This window comes from Lucilia cuprina, chromosome 2 (genome assembly GCF_022045245.1).
Source record: "Lucilia cuprina isolate Lc7/37 chromosome 2, ASM2204524v1, whole genome shotgun sequence".
NCBI lineage: Eukaryota > Metazoa > Arthropoda > Insecta > Diptera > Calliphoridae > Lucilia > Lucilia cuprina.
The window spans coordinates 48,729,897-48,744,603 of record NC_060950.1 but is presented as its reverse complement, the minus strand read 5'-3'; the positions used below and the strand labels follow the sequence as shown (position 1 = coordinate 48,744,603).

At 36.7% G+C, this 14,707-nt stretch overlaps 1 protein-coding gene and 1 long non-coding RNA gene across 4 annotated transcripts in view; one reads left to right on the top strand and one right to left on the bottom strand.

Annotated features, from left to right (window-relative positions):
- LOC111681656 overlaps positions 1-14,707 on the bottom strand; it is a 99,873-nt gene that overhangs the window by 27,300 nt on the left and 57,866 nt on the right. The gene's annotated exons all lie outside the window — the stretch shown is intronic.
- LOC124419594 lies at positions 6,058-12,330 on the top strand. Its single transcript, XR_006940709.1, has 3 exons — positions 6,058-6,346; positions 11,867-12,042; positions 12,099-12,330. It is a non-coding gene; the product is annotated as an uncharacterized LOC124419594 (long non-coding RNA).

The following is a 14,707-nucleotide window of genomic DNA, read 5'->3' as shown; positions in this document are numbered from 1 at the left end:
ATAAGTATTCGAATTTAAGTATAATGTGAAAAGAAACCAAATTCAATAACATATTATGTATGCAAAATTAATTAAATTGTCTAGACAGTCCTTAGCTTTGATATCACGCTTTTTAAAATTTAAAAAATTCACATTTACTTAAATTAATTTAGCTTTATTTAAAAAAAGTCCATAAAATTACTTCACAAAAGTATTCGAATTTTTCCTGTATTTCATATTTGACCATATTTTACGAAACACAAAAATTAGAATCGAATGGTATTTTTGCTTAAAATTGTTTTAAGGGGTTACTATCAACCGAAAGGATATATTTTTGGCCCATTTGGTCCACAATTTTGGGGTATTTGTACCATCTTTTTATGTAATATCATTAAAATGGCGGTTCATAAATTTGTTTAAACATATTTGAATTTTGTTTAAAATATTTGAATTTTGAAACGGTCAAATCTTCTACATGCGGTAAGTGGTTCATATTTTTATTAATATTATTTTGTAATAATTTAAATTCTTTATTAGAAATAAACGTTTACACCCTTGCATCACAATTTTAAACAAATTTGTGGTTTAAAATAAATTTGAAAAGAGCTCAGTGATTCCTTTCTGCATGACAAATAATTAATTTATTTAAAATAATTTGGTGAACAAGTTGCCATTTAAATTTTTGGTGTGACATTTTTGTGGTTTTTTGAGAAACTTTTTGTGTATTTTCGGTTCAAAGTCAACAATAAATCAGCCTACAAGTGGCTCCTCGTCTGCCGGAACAAAAGTTGGTTCCCAACAAATGATTGCTTCAGCCGCTGAAGTCTCTGCCTTGTCTGCCAGTTCCCTTTCCGCTGGAACATCATCGACTCCCACTGCTTCTGGAGTGCCTCCACCAAACGTAAGTACCAGTGTTGCCTATTCAAGCCAACCATCTAAAGTTGCTCCTTCTATTGCCGAGGTGCCTGCAAGTTCCATCACACAACAACAACTACAACAACAATTTAGAAGTTCTCCAAACCCAGATAAATGTTCTCCAGGCCCAGTTGTTAAATGCCCAGCGTGCTTTGTCCATCGCCATGAACAATAATTCGACGCCAAGCTCTTCAGCTTGACAATTCTGCCTCAGCCAACGTCGACCGCGCTGAACGTCGGACGCCATTTTCTTCCGTAAGCTGTAATGAAAATAATTTTTGATGCCGTCAAATATGCCGTTGTTTCAAAATGGTGGCTCGATGCTGGTGCATAGAAAAATTTATGACTTGCCAGAATTTAATGGCGTTCCTGAAGATTGGCCCATGTTTTCAACGGCTTTTAACCAGTCTACTGCCGTTTATAATTATAATAATTGTGAAAATTGTTTGAGGCTCCAAAAGGCTTTGAAGGGCGATGCACGGGAATGTGTGAAGTCGTTGTTGATCCATCCCGATAATGTGAATATGGTTATGAAACAATTGTGTTTTCAATATGGTCGACCCGAAATGCTCATTCGTTGTCAGCTGCAACAAGTTAAAGAAATTTCGACCATTAGTGAAAGTGCTATCGACAAACTTGTGCCTCTTGCTGTTAAAGTGCAGAATCTAGCTGCTTTTTTGGAAACTGCCAATGGACAACAGCATTTAGCAAATCCCACACTGATGGAAGAACTGGTCGGAAAAATTCCTATGAGTAAACGGATGGAGTGGGCCCGCTACGCCTCAACTTTAAAGCCATATCCTACAGTTTTGGATTTTAGTAGGTGGCTTAAGGGTGTCGCTGATTTGGTAAGAATGGTGCAAAGTTCTAGCGGAAATCGTCATAATAATGAACCAAAAAGAAAAGTTGTCCTCCATGCCGCTGATGGTCAACATAATTGTGAAGTTAAGAAATTGAGGTTATGTTTTTCGTGTCTTGGTAGTGGACATTCAAGCCGATTTTGTCGTTATCGTAAGACGTGTCCCGTTGATGGTTGTCTAAGAAAACATAACAAATTATTGCGTGATGTCAAAATTCCAAGTGGTTCATCAAATGGAAATCAGTCTGTGCTTAGTTGTGTGTCCAAAGCTACAGATAAAGGTGTGTTGTTATTTCGAGTGGTGCCAATTGTGCTTTATGGTCCTAGTAACAAAGTCGAAAAATATGCGTTGTTGGATGAAGGTTCTTCGGTTACTATGGTGGACAGCTCCTTGGTGAAGCAACTGGGTCTTTAGGGGCAACAAAGCAGATTAAATCTACACTGGTATGGTGGTAAGGCATCACAAGAAATGGCGACTGTGGTTCATTTGCAAGTAAAAAAGTAATGTTTATGGAGTTTGAAATTTAAAATTGTTGGCCCAAAGGATGAGCACTTAATATGGATTTAAGTGGTCATCCTGGTTTGCCCATTAAATTATAGGACGACGTAGTCCCAAAAGTGCTTATTGGGTTGGATCATTGCCATCTAGGGCTTCCCGATGAAATTGTGCCTCTGGAAGAAAATGGTCCATATGCTGCCAACACTCCTTGAGGATGGGTCGTATTTGGCAAAATGAGGGTAAGTCGTCCAATTCCCATTTGTGTTTGTTGTCGGTTCAGCCTGATCAAAGGCTCTATGACTTGGTGGCAAATTATTTTGAAACGGAGAATTTTGGAGTGATGGTATTGCCGGTCATAGAATCAAAGGATGACTTACGGGCCCGGAAGATTATGAAAGAAACAACAATAAAAATTTGAGGTCGATTCCAAACTCGGCTCTTGTGGCGTACTAATGATGTTGTGCTTCCAGACAGTTACCATATGGCTCTTAATAGGCTCGTTGGCATTAAACGAAAAATAAAAAGATGCCCTGAATTTGGTGTCGCCTATAAAACTATAATGAAGGATTATTTGTCGAAGAATTATGTATGTAAACTGTCGCCCATAGAAGCTGCTGATGTATCCCCCAGAACTTGGTATCTTCCTCATTTTGGAGTGGTCAACCCAAATTTGGTTGAAAAATTCGGATGGTGTTTGATGCTGCCGCATCCGTTGAAGGTGTTTCTCTCAATTCAAACCTGCTTAAGCCGTTGCCATCCGTTTTGTTTAATTTTCGTGTTGGTGCTGTACTTGTGGCTGCTGAAGATATATGTTCTCAACGGTTCCTTTGGCGCGAAGATAATGAAGAAGCTCCCGATTGTTTTGAAATGCTTGTTATGACTTTTGGTGCTGCTTGTTCGCCTTGTGTAGCCCATTATGTCAAAGAAACAAATGCTCTGTGTTATCGTGATCAATATCCTCGTGCAGTGAAGTATATCTTGGATCATCATTATGTGGATGACTTTGTGGATAGCTTTCCTAACACTGCAAGGGCCATTGAAATTGCGCAACAAGTACGAAACATCCATAAAGCAGCTGGGTTTGAACTACGTAACTTTTCATCCAACTCTTCGGAGGTAATTGTGACTCTTAAAGGTACTGTGGAGAAACCGGTGAATTTTTCCAGCGATTTTAATGAGCTAAAAACGGAAAAGGTACTTGGTATGTATTGGCAACCAAAAGATGATACTTTCAGGTTCAATTTAAAGTTCCAAAATGTGAATGCTGGTGTTATGAAAGGTGTAAGGTCTTCAACTAAAAGAGAGCTTTTGAGTGTGGTTATGTCCGTTTTCGACCCACTTGGATTTTTGAGCCACTTTATGATAACGGCAAAATACATGATGCAAGAAGTTAGGAGAATGGTGTTCCTTACCGCCTGGAGGTACATGTTTTTGCCGACGCCAGTGAAGACGCATTTGGAGCCCTGTCATACTGGAGGTCAATAAATGCCGATAATAAAATTGAAGTGTCTCTTGTGGCTGCCAAATCTAGATGTGCCCCTTTAAAAATCATGAGTATTCCTCGGCTCGAACTACAGGCTGCTGTTTTGAGTACTCGGTTAATGGTTACAATTTTTAAGGGACGTTCCGTTAAGGTGTCAAGGATTATTTGTTGGAGTGATTCTACAACTGTAATAAATTGGATTGGCTCGTTGCCCACAGAATTACGAAAATTCTTGAAACTACTAGCCCTGCAGATTGGAGATGGCTACCAACAAATCTAAATGTTGCGGATGAAACTACAAGAATGAAAAGCCAAGTTGATTTTTCTGATGATTCCCGCTGGTTGAATGGTCCTAAATTTCTTTATGATTCTGAAGAAAATTGGCCCCAAAAGGAAAACGTAGCCCCAAACGAACAAGATTCGGAAGAGCTTCGTCCAAAATTTGCTCTACTTGTAAATATACAAGAAGTCATTGATTATAAAAGATTTTCCTACTATTTGAAACTAAAACGTACAGTTTCTTGGGTGTTACGTTTTATAAACCGCTGCAGAAAGGAGATTGGTCCTGGTGAGGAAAATGGTTTAACTGCAGACGGGGTAAAAAATGATGAAATATTGCTCTGCCGTCAAGCTCAACAAGAGCATTTTTGCCAAGAAATTGAAATAATTAAAAATGAAGGTAGTCTGCCCAAAAGTAGTGAATTGTACGTCCTGTGCCCGTATATGGATGAAAATGCATTACTTCGTGTTTATGGCCGTCTGGACGCTGCTAGCTGGTTACCATTGGATTTAAGGCGCTCGATTATATTGCCGTCATTTCATCCTGTCACTGAGTTATTTGTGTCACTGAAACACTAAAATTTTCAAGCAACTATATGTGAAATTCGTAGTTTATTTTGGATTCCCCGCCTTAGGAAAATTTTACGTAAACGGTTTTCTAATTGTCTTATTTGCAGATTCCGTCGACATTGACTAGACGTTCTAAATGGTGTGAACGTACAAAGCCCATTGCTGTTGGTGATTTGGTTCTAATTTGTTATCCGTGTCCCATAGAGATTGGAAGCGTGGTAGAGTTGAAGAGGTGTTCAAAGGGAGAGATAGTATTATTCGACGTGCTGATGTTCGCACAAATACTGGTGTATTAAGACGTCCTGTTTCCAAGCTGGCCATACTCGATTTGGAGTAGTGAATCGTAGCCGTTCCACGGGGGTTGGGATGTCGCCTAATGGCTCATAGAGGAGCGAATTTTATTTATTTATTATTTTTTATTTGATTTATCTATTTTATTTAATTTTTTTTATATGTCCCTTTAAATTTGTTTTATTTCTTTAATTTGATTTATATTTATTAAGCCACCTTAATGTTGTTTATAATTGTATGATCATTGTTGTTGTAACAGCTCGACTGTGGCCGATAGTTCTTTCCTGGGGAAAAAACTTTCGTTGATACAGCTGTCTCTGGGTTGACAATCTTTGGCCGAGTATGACTCGGGTCGTTCCGGAGCGAAGATCCAATTGTCGTGGGAACGACAATTATTTTCGAATTTTTTATGTTTTTCAACCCTCGCGAAGGGTAGTCATCTTGACGCGATGCGAGGGCTTATGTGTGTTGACTCATGCAGGCCGTGCTGGTAGGGCCACCCATGCCAGAAGGGCTCATGACGAGCACATACTAAGAACTACCCATCCCACGACTGGTAGCGTCTGTTTCTCCCCGATGGGGCGGCTACCAGTCCTCGCATCTGTCAGAAAGTTATCCTCATCATTGTGATGGGGCCTTTTTGACAATGCAGTCCGTTCGGGTCTAGTATACCCAATGTCCAACGGTCCGTCCTCCCAAAATCCACCTAGCGTCTGTTTCCCATATTGGGCGGCTAGGTGGTCTGCAACAACACCAATGCAGAATGTCTATACTTGGCAGCAAGTATAAAATGCAGAATCTCTATACTTGGCAGCAAGTATAAAATGCACAATTTCTAAGATGTCATGTCCGAGAAAAAACCGTGCCCCGCGTATCCGGTAATTTAACTACCAAAACCTACTTAAACTTACTTTAACGATAAATTTAAACTAATTTTATCTTCGAAAAGCCTCTAAAACTAATTTGGTTTAATTTAAACGATAAACTAAAACTAATTTTATCTTAAAGCTACTAAAACTATCATCTTTAACTAAAAAAACTATCTTGACTTTTATCTAATTTAACTTAAAATCGAATTAATTTATCTTAAACCTAACTTTTTTTAAGTTACTAAAACTTTCCTACTTTACTTACATCTATCTTAACTTGAAACATTACTTTTCTTAAATTTTATCTAATTTTTGATAATAATCTAACTTAATCTTAACTTAATTTAAATTTTTAACTTAATTTCAATTTAATTATTTTAATTTTATCTAAAATTAAACTTAATCATAACTTAAATTAACTTAAAATTGTAATAACACTTATACACTAACACTTTATACACCCTACACAACATATACATTAACATATATACATAAATACACTCAAAACCTATAAAAGAAATGAGAATTTAAAAATCTAAATTTCAAAATAAACCTAAATTCAGCATCACATCAGGCCTGTTGTCATCGTTGGATTATGTTTGGTAAGTTTTAAATTGTGTTTAATGTTCATTTAAATTCTCTATGAATATAAGTGTTCTAAATTGAATTGAATTTTTTTGTTAATGTTAAATTATGTTATTAACATAATATCTTAAAGTATTATGTTAACAACATTTGAATGTAAACTTAAATTTTTTTTATTATTGAATATCTCAATTTAGAATACTTAAAAATAAAACATACAAATTACACTGCACAACAAAAGTTAACTAATAATATTTATTAATGTTAAATATAAATGTTATTAATATGTTCACTTTACATTTTTATAATAAACTTGTGTAATTATTAGATTGAAATAATGACCAATTAAATTAATTTTTATTCCACGAAAGATTAGTTAAACATGTAGTTAGGGAATCATTATAGGGCTATCTTGCGATTCAATTTTTATTATAAGATATTAAGGTTGGGAGGGTCAAGAGAGGGAAGAAATACCACCATCTTCTCTTGACATTAAGTTCAAACTTCTTTCATTTAAATTTTTTTGTTTTAGTTTAGTTAATATTTTGAAGCTACCTTTTTAAATGAATGTGCGGTTCTTAGCCTATCCTGAAAGAGACAAGAACACCACCCCAAACCCTGAGCACGGTCGGAATAATAGGTAGCGCAGGTCTCCTGAAGGATAGGGCACATCGCTTGAACCGTTACAGACCTTCAGTGAGACAGGGGTGACATCGACGCCGCTTCGTGAGAAACAGGGGAAGGGGTACTACGGCTTCGAGTCGATCTTCCTCCGTGTCTACCGAGGCGACGACAAGGGACTGCTGGAACAGGATGATCTCGATCCTGAACAATCTCCTGCAGAGATGTCATGCGACGAGACTGATGTTTCATTCAGCCAAAACACCACTAAATCAACCTCTCGATTGGTTAAGAGTTTCTTTGACGGAGTGGAACTGTCAGTTGACGAAGACGATCTCCTTGCCTCAGACAAGGAGGACGCCAACGTCACAGTGTTGCACATTGACACAAAAGGAGATGGTGAGAGTAACTCAAATTAATCTCCACCACTCCAAAGCAGCTTCGGCTGCTCTGCTCATCCGTATGGGCGTTGGTGAGGAGGAGCTCGCCTTAGTCCAGGAACCCTGGATCCACCAAGAAAGGGTGAGCGGACTAGGCACGAAAAGCTATATGCTACTATACCAAAGAAGATCTGGTAAGATTAGATCCTGTATAGTAGCTATAAGCAGTCTTAACATCTTCATCCTCTCTGATTTCAGTGATGAAGACACCGTTGTAGCCACATGGGAAACCAGTGTAGCACCTACACTGGTATTGGTAATATCCGCTTATATGGCTCACGACCACAGCGACCAACCACCAAACAACTTGGTCTGTAGATCTATTGATATGGCTAACTCCAAGGGAATGCCGATCATCATGGGGGCTGATGCAAATGCCCACCACACTGTCTGGGGAAGCTCGGACATAAACGCTAGAGATGAGTCACTATTAAACTTCATTCTATGCAATAATCTTGATATTTTAAATACAGGATCCGAACCGACCTTTATTGTTTCAAACAGAAGGGAAGTTCTTGATATCACGCTAGTTAGTACTATGCATCATGATTGGATCAGGGGATGGCATGTCTCGAACGACTGCTCATTCTCTGACCATCAATATATCGATTTTGAAATCGTACCTAATGTAGGGGTCACAAGACCCTTTAGAAACAGCAGAAGAACAGACTGGGAACAGCAATCTGCTTTAATCTCACGTTCGCTCCAGAATATACCGATTATTGAGAACATATCGGACATAGAAAATGCGGTGGAAACGGTAAACCACGTTTTCGAACACGCGACTTCACTGGCATGTGAACAAAAGACCTACAATGGCAGAAGCAGACCTCCATGGTGGTCCGCGGACATTGCGAAATCTCGAAGAGAATCGCGAAGGCTATTTAATGAGGCAAAGAAAACAGGAGACAGGATTTCTTACAAGACCTCTGTAAATAGATTAAAAAATCTGATAAGAAATGCAAAGCGCAAATCTTGGAGAACCTTCTGTAGCGGCGTGGAAGGATCCTAAGAGACCAGTCGACTTCGCAGTCTTATCGTCAACTCCTCCAGTCCCTAGTTTCATTCGGAAACCATGTGGAAACTGGACGACCAGCAGCCAGGAAACCTTGGAAGTTCTAATGGCTACGCATTTTCCAGGCTGTCAATCTCCTGAAAACAGAATTGACATGCAGCTCTCAAATCTCCCAGCTGATACCAAAATATCCATAAATGAAGATAGGATCAACTGGGCAATTAAGAGTTTTGACCCATTTAAATCACCGGGTCCTGATGGTATTATACTTGCGGATTTGCAACATAATGCTGTCCATCTAATGCCTTGGCTAATTCGGTTATATACTGCCTGCCAGGGTTCTGGTATATACTGGTCGTATATACCAGAACCCTGGACCAAGTGTAAAGTGGTATTTATCCCGAAAGGAGGAAAGACCTCTCACACGAAGCCAAAGGACTTCAGACCAATTAGTCTGTCCTCCTTTCTTCTCAAAACACTGGAAAGGATCATTGATATACATCTGAGAATGAATATCAATCCTGACCTCTTATCTGCGTCCCAACATGCCTATATGAAAGGTAAATCCGTTGAGACTGCGCTACACTCGCTAGTGGGTCACATAGAAAAGACTCTAGGGCAGGGGGAGTACACATTTGTTGCCTTCCTTGATATTGAGGGGGCTTTCAATAATGTACACCCTGAGTCGATAATATCGGCTTTACATGGCTTGGGAATAAACCAGCCTATTCAAGCTTTCATAAAGAGACTACTGACTAAAAGGGTCATCGTCTCGGAAATGGGAGCAGCAAATGTCACGAAAGTAGCTAGTCACGGAACACCACAAGGTGGAGTTCTTTCTCCATTACTATGGAACCTTGCATTGAATCCCCTTCTCATGAAACTTAGGTCCAAGGGCTTTGGGGTCATTGCGTATGCGGACGACGTGTCTGTCGTAGTATCAGGAAAATACCTAGACACTATATCGCATAGAATGGAAACTGCCCTTAGATCACTTAGTACCTGGAGTACAAACAGCGGACTAAGAGTAAATCCAGCTAAAACGGAACTTGTTCTTTTCACCAGGAAATACAAGTTACCCACTTTCACTCTCCCTCGTTTGAATGGGGTCGAGTTAAAGTTATCTGATAGTGCAAAATATCTAGGAGTCATCCTGGATTCAAAACTATCATGGCATTTGAATACTCAAACCAGAGTGGACAAAGCGGCTGCGGCCCTATACTCATGTAGGAGAGCAATAGGTAAATCCTGGGGTATTAATCCTAAGAATATTAAATGGCTCTTCGACATGGTAGTTAAGCCCATACTGATGTATGGTACACTCGTCTGGTGGAAATCCCTACTATTGGACGTCCACCGAAAGAGATTTGAAGGAATCCTTCGCGCAGCGGCGCTAATGATAACAGGTGCCCTTCGTACCACTCCATCAAAGGCTCTCTTTGTCATGATGAATTGGTTACCTGTTGATCTAATGGCACAGAAGGTTGCCCTCAACTCAGCGATTAGACTCAGTACAATCGGCAGGTGGCATATGACTAAGTCAGGCCACTCTACCATAATCAACTTCCTAGGAGCAATGCCAGGAAACATTGATTACTGCACCCCAAACCATCTTTTGATAGAAGCTTTTCAGTGTCGATTCAACACGACCCAAATGAAATGGAATCTATCCTCCGTGACGGTTCGTATCAGGTCTTCACCGATGGCTCTAAATCGAAAGATGGCGTAGGCGGTGGCTTCTATATTGCACATACTGGAACGGAAGTTTCTTTTAAACTTCCTGACCAATGTAGCGTACTTCAGGCTGAACTATCAGCCGTAAAACGGGCTGTAAACTGGCTCAGATTCTATCGAATATATTATGAAGATATTCGAATTTATACCGACAGTCAGGCTGCCCTAAGGGCTATAAGTGGTGTTTACACAACATCACACCTGGTCCTAGAATGCTGGGCATCTCTAAACGAGATGGCGAAACATTCCACAGTGGGACTGCATTGGATTCCAGGTCATCGACAGATACCTGGTAATACCATCGCGGACTCTCTTGCGAAAGTGGGTTCCTCACTAGCGACAGAGTACACCGACAATTTCAAGCTGCAAACGCTCGATTCGCGAAAAACTCCACGAGGCTGACATCCGAAGGATAGACTCCTTTATTCGTGCGACAAAATGGTTTGGATAGGAAACCAGAGTAGATGGGTCGAAGTGTAATAATACGCCGACCGTTTTCTTTCTCTTTTCAGGTACCACAAAGGGATCACAACATGGACCCAAGTGTGCCCCTAATGCGAACTGCAAGGGACAACCTGCTAACCTAACCTAACCTTATGTTTTTAAATTAATCTATGTGTCATAAAACCTAAAAAAAATCGAAAATTCGAACTCGTGTTCAAAAATTTTTAAAGCTGTTAAAACTAGTTTTTCTAATCCGAATGTGCTGAAATTTGCATGCATGATTTCACCTAATGATGTTCGGATATTCGAAATTATTTTCGAAATTCGAACTAATGTTCGAACATTTTTAAAATCCATTGAATAATTGTAATGAAACTTTATTTTGAAATAATTACTAATGAAATCGTTTCATTAAAAACCATTACCATTAGACAAAATAATGATAATAAAAAAAATAATTATAATTTTTTTCAATTTAATGCTAATGGAATCAATTAATTAATCGATATAATTAACTACTCCCATGTATGGAACATTTGAACTTAACAAATCCATTTAAACAATAAAAATCGGTAGACAATAATAATCGGTAGACAAAAAATAAAATTTCAATTTATTGTCAAATTGAGATAACGATAAAAATCTGTGATCATCATAAAAAAATTATATTGATGTAAATTCCATTTGCCATTTTTTAAATGCAGCTCAAATCTAAAAAAAAAACATGAAGATATGTTATTGACTACTAGACCTCTCAAACGATGCATATAAAGCATTGTTTATATAAAATTTGGATACATTAATTTTTCGATATATTCTTATACCTTCTTATCATCCGCCAAAAATTCTGTAAACATTCTTCTGTGTGTAGCGCCGTTTTTATTCCAACCTTATCAAATTAAATAATGATTTTGAATAATCCATTTATCATAAACAAATTCCGAAATTTTTGTAATCGGAGGAATATGATGATATTTTAATAAGTAAAATTAATTAGGTAACTTTTTTGTATATCTAACGATATTTGTCCTTTATTTTTTCGGATTTAATAAAAAATATAGCCGAAACATTAGAGTGCATGGATTAATGCTAATGAATAAAAACAATATTTTTAAACATACTTTTGTAAAAATATATAAATTTTTGAGAAACAATGATGAGACAAAAAAGATGGTTTTAGTCTTTAAGGGGCAACTCAAAATTGTTTGTCAAATTAAAAGTTGTTTTGTTTTCTGACAATAGATGGATTAAAGCTAATTAATAAAAATTATATTTTTAAACAGACTTTTGTATAAATGGAAGAATTTTTGAAAAAACAATGATGAGACAAAAACGATGGTTTGCTACTTTACATCAGGGGCACAACAATTCAAAATACATTGTTACCGAATTTTAACCTAACAGATCTTTAAATCTATTGCACATGGGCAAAATTTAATTTATTGTCCATCGGAACAAAGTAAGTTTTTTATCACTTCACGCAAAATATATTTACGTACCTTAATTATTTCGTAGAAATAAATAATAAATATATTGCCAATGGACTCTATTGTTGAGGATGATGGACTTCCAAAGATGCCAACAAAATCCAGTATTTATTTCAAGAATCCGCTTCGCTAGGGCCAAATGTTTGGCATCAACCCAATTTGTAAAATATTGTGTATAAAAATAAAACAAAATAAACAGTTTCAAATTTTTATGAGACGTAGATCTGTTTGTAGTTTTTTTAGATGAAAGATAACGTGCAGTAGACAACATCAATATCTTACGCTTTTTAGGCATAAATGTTTTATTTTATTTTTAAAGAACTTCGCGTTTTTCTAATCATTTTTAAACACATTTTATTTTTATTTTTTGTCAAATTTGGGATTACTCCGTGCCCCATTAAAAAGGATCAAGGGATGGGAGATTTACTTGGCTGGTCCAAAAGGATAAAGCGCCATCAACAATTTCAGTAATTTCAATATAAAGTTCCAAACATTTTAGTATTATGTGGTCTATGCCAATAAAACACAACCTCACTTGAGGTGAAACGAAAGCACGCGGTTAATGTAGACAACATATAACTTTGAACAGTGAATGTGAAGTAATACACTACACCAGTGCGAGCGAGACGCAAAACTGTCAAAAGCCAGGCAACAAAAACAAGCCTGAACGCGTTTAAGAAATAATAGCGATTGAGACCAGAATGACTCCACATTTTAATTTATTCAAATTGATTAATACGCATTAAATAAAGAATATAAAATGTCCATATCAGCTGACATGTTCGTGCGCCGCCTGTGACGCTTATAAAAGTAGAAAGTAGAACTACTTGAAGCATTCTACTTTTTTGACAGTCGCATAGTATGCTAAAAAGCGTAGAACGCGTGGTATGGACCTCCAGTTGTAAGACTGTGTAAAACGAACAAGCTTAATTTGGTAGCAAGCAATATTTAAATCCCGTTAACAGTTTACTCGTTAGAATCTTTTAACAACGATGTATAAAATTAACATAAGATTCTAAAGTTGTTAAAAATAGTATTATTCATTACAAGGAGCAATTGTCAAAATGCAGCTCGCAACGAAGTCCCTTAAAAATGAGAAAAAATATCGTTTCTTGGACCCATAAACTATTATGGAAAATATATTAAAAATAGAACTCCTCTTGATCATGTACTTCAAGATAACACTAAATTTCAATGATCAAACGAAGGCCAACAATCCTTTGAAAATTTTATTTAAAACTTAAATTTAGTTCTTCTTTTAACCCACTACAACCCAGATCCGCCAATTAAAGTTGCAGTGGACGGAAAAGGAACACATTTAACACATTTTTCCAGACGCTTCGGAGAAAGTGCTTAACATACTTTCACTCCAGAGGAAAAAAACTATTCAATAATAGAAAAAGAAGCATTTGGTCTGGTTTATGCTGTAAAAATGTTCAATAAGTACATTTATCGAAGGGAGTTAATCTTGTATACGGACCATAAACCGCTTTTATATATTTTTGGAAGTAAAAAAGGCATTCCAGTTTATTCAGCAAATATACTACAGAGGTGGGCACTTACATTAATGATGTACAATTTAAAGATTCAGTACATAAACACAAAAGAATTTGGTTGTGTCGATATGCTTTCAAGAGTGATCGATACCAAGTTCAAACTAGATGAAGAAATCGTTACTGTTTGTACGACACTTGATGAAGATTTCACAGCCGTACTCATGAACCATTTTGATCAGTTACCTGTAACATTCAACATGGTAAAGCAAGCAACTCAGAAATGTCACACAATTCAGCCCGTAATTCATGCACTACAAAATGGATGTACAATTTGTCAGCGCACAATTTAATAAGTTTATCAAATCTGTCCCATACCATCCACAATCGAATCGATAGGCAGAGAGATTTGTAAGAACACTAAAACAAGCTCTACAAAAAATTAAGGATGAGGGAAATAGCCACGAGATTTACAGATCAACTCCAAGGTATAGGTCAAAATCTTCAGTTGAATTATTTCTTTAACGAAAATAAAAACAACTTTAGATTTGTTAAAACCTCAACTTTCAATTTCCTCATCTATATTTATAATATTTACATATACGACAAAATTATTAAGATTACATATTAATCTACTTAAAAGAAGATATGAATATAACAATTTTATAACAGTAAGGACGGGTTTCTTACTCCTCAGTTAAACTAGGCTTAACTTGCTGTTAGATTAAACTCGGAACAAATTTAGGCGGACTTTAACCAATGATTGTGTTTTTCAATTTTAAATTTAAGCTCAGTTAACTTTGTTAGTATTGCCAACTTTTCACTCAAAAACTTAAACAATGTACAGCTGTTTTTTTCAAACAATACTTTTGTAAAATGAAAAATTTTGGAAAAATAAATAAACATTTAAAACAATAATAAATAAAAAAGACAAATCAGAAAATTGCAATTTACTTAAAATATTCAGTTTTTCTTCTTCCGAAATCATTGTTTTATTGTTTTTGTTAATTGTGTTTTCTCACTTATAACTTTGAGTTTAATTGGCCAATTACACTCAGTTAAACCAAGATAATAAGTAACTTTACTGCTAACTGAAACATATATTAAACCAGGTTTAACCAAAGAATGAAGATTATCTTCATCA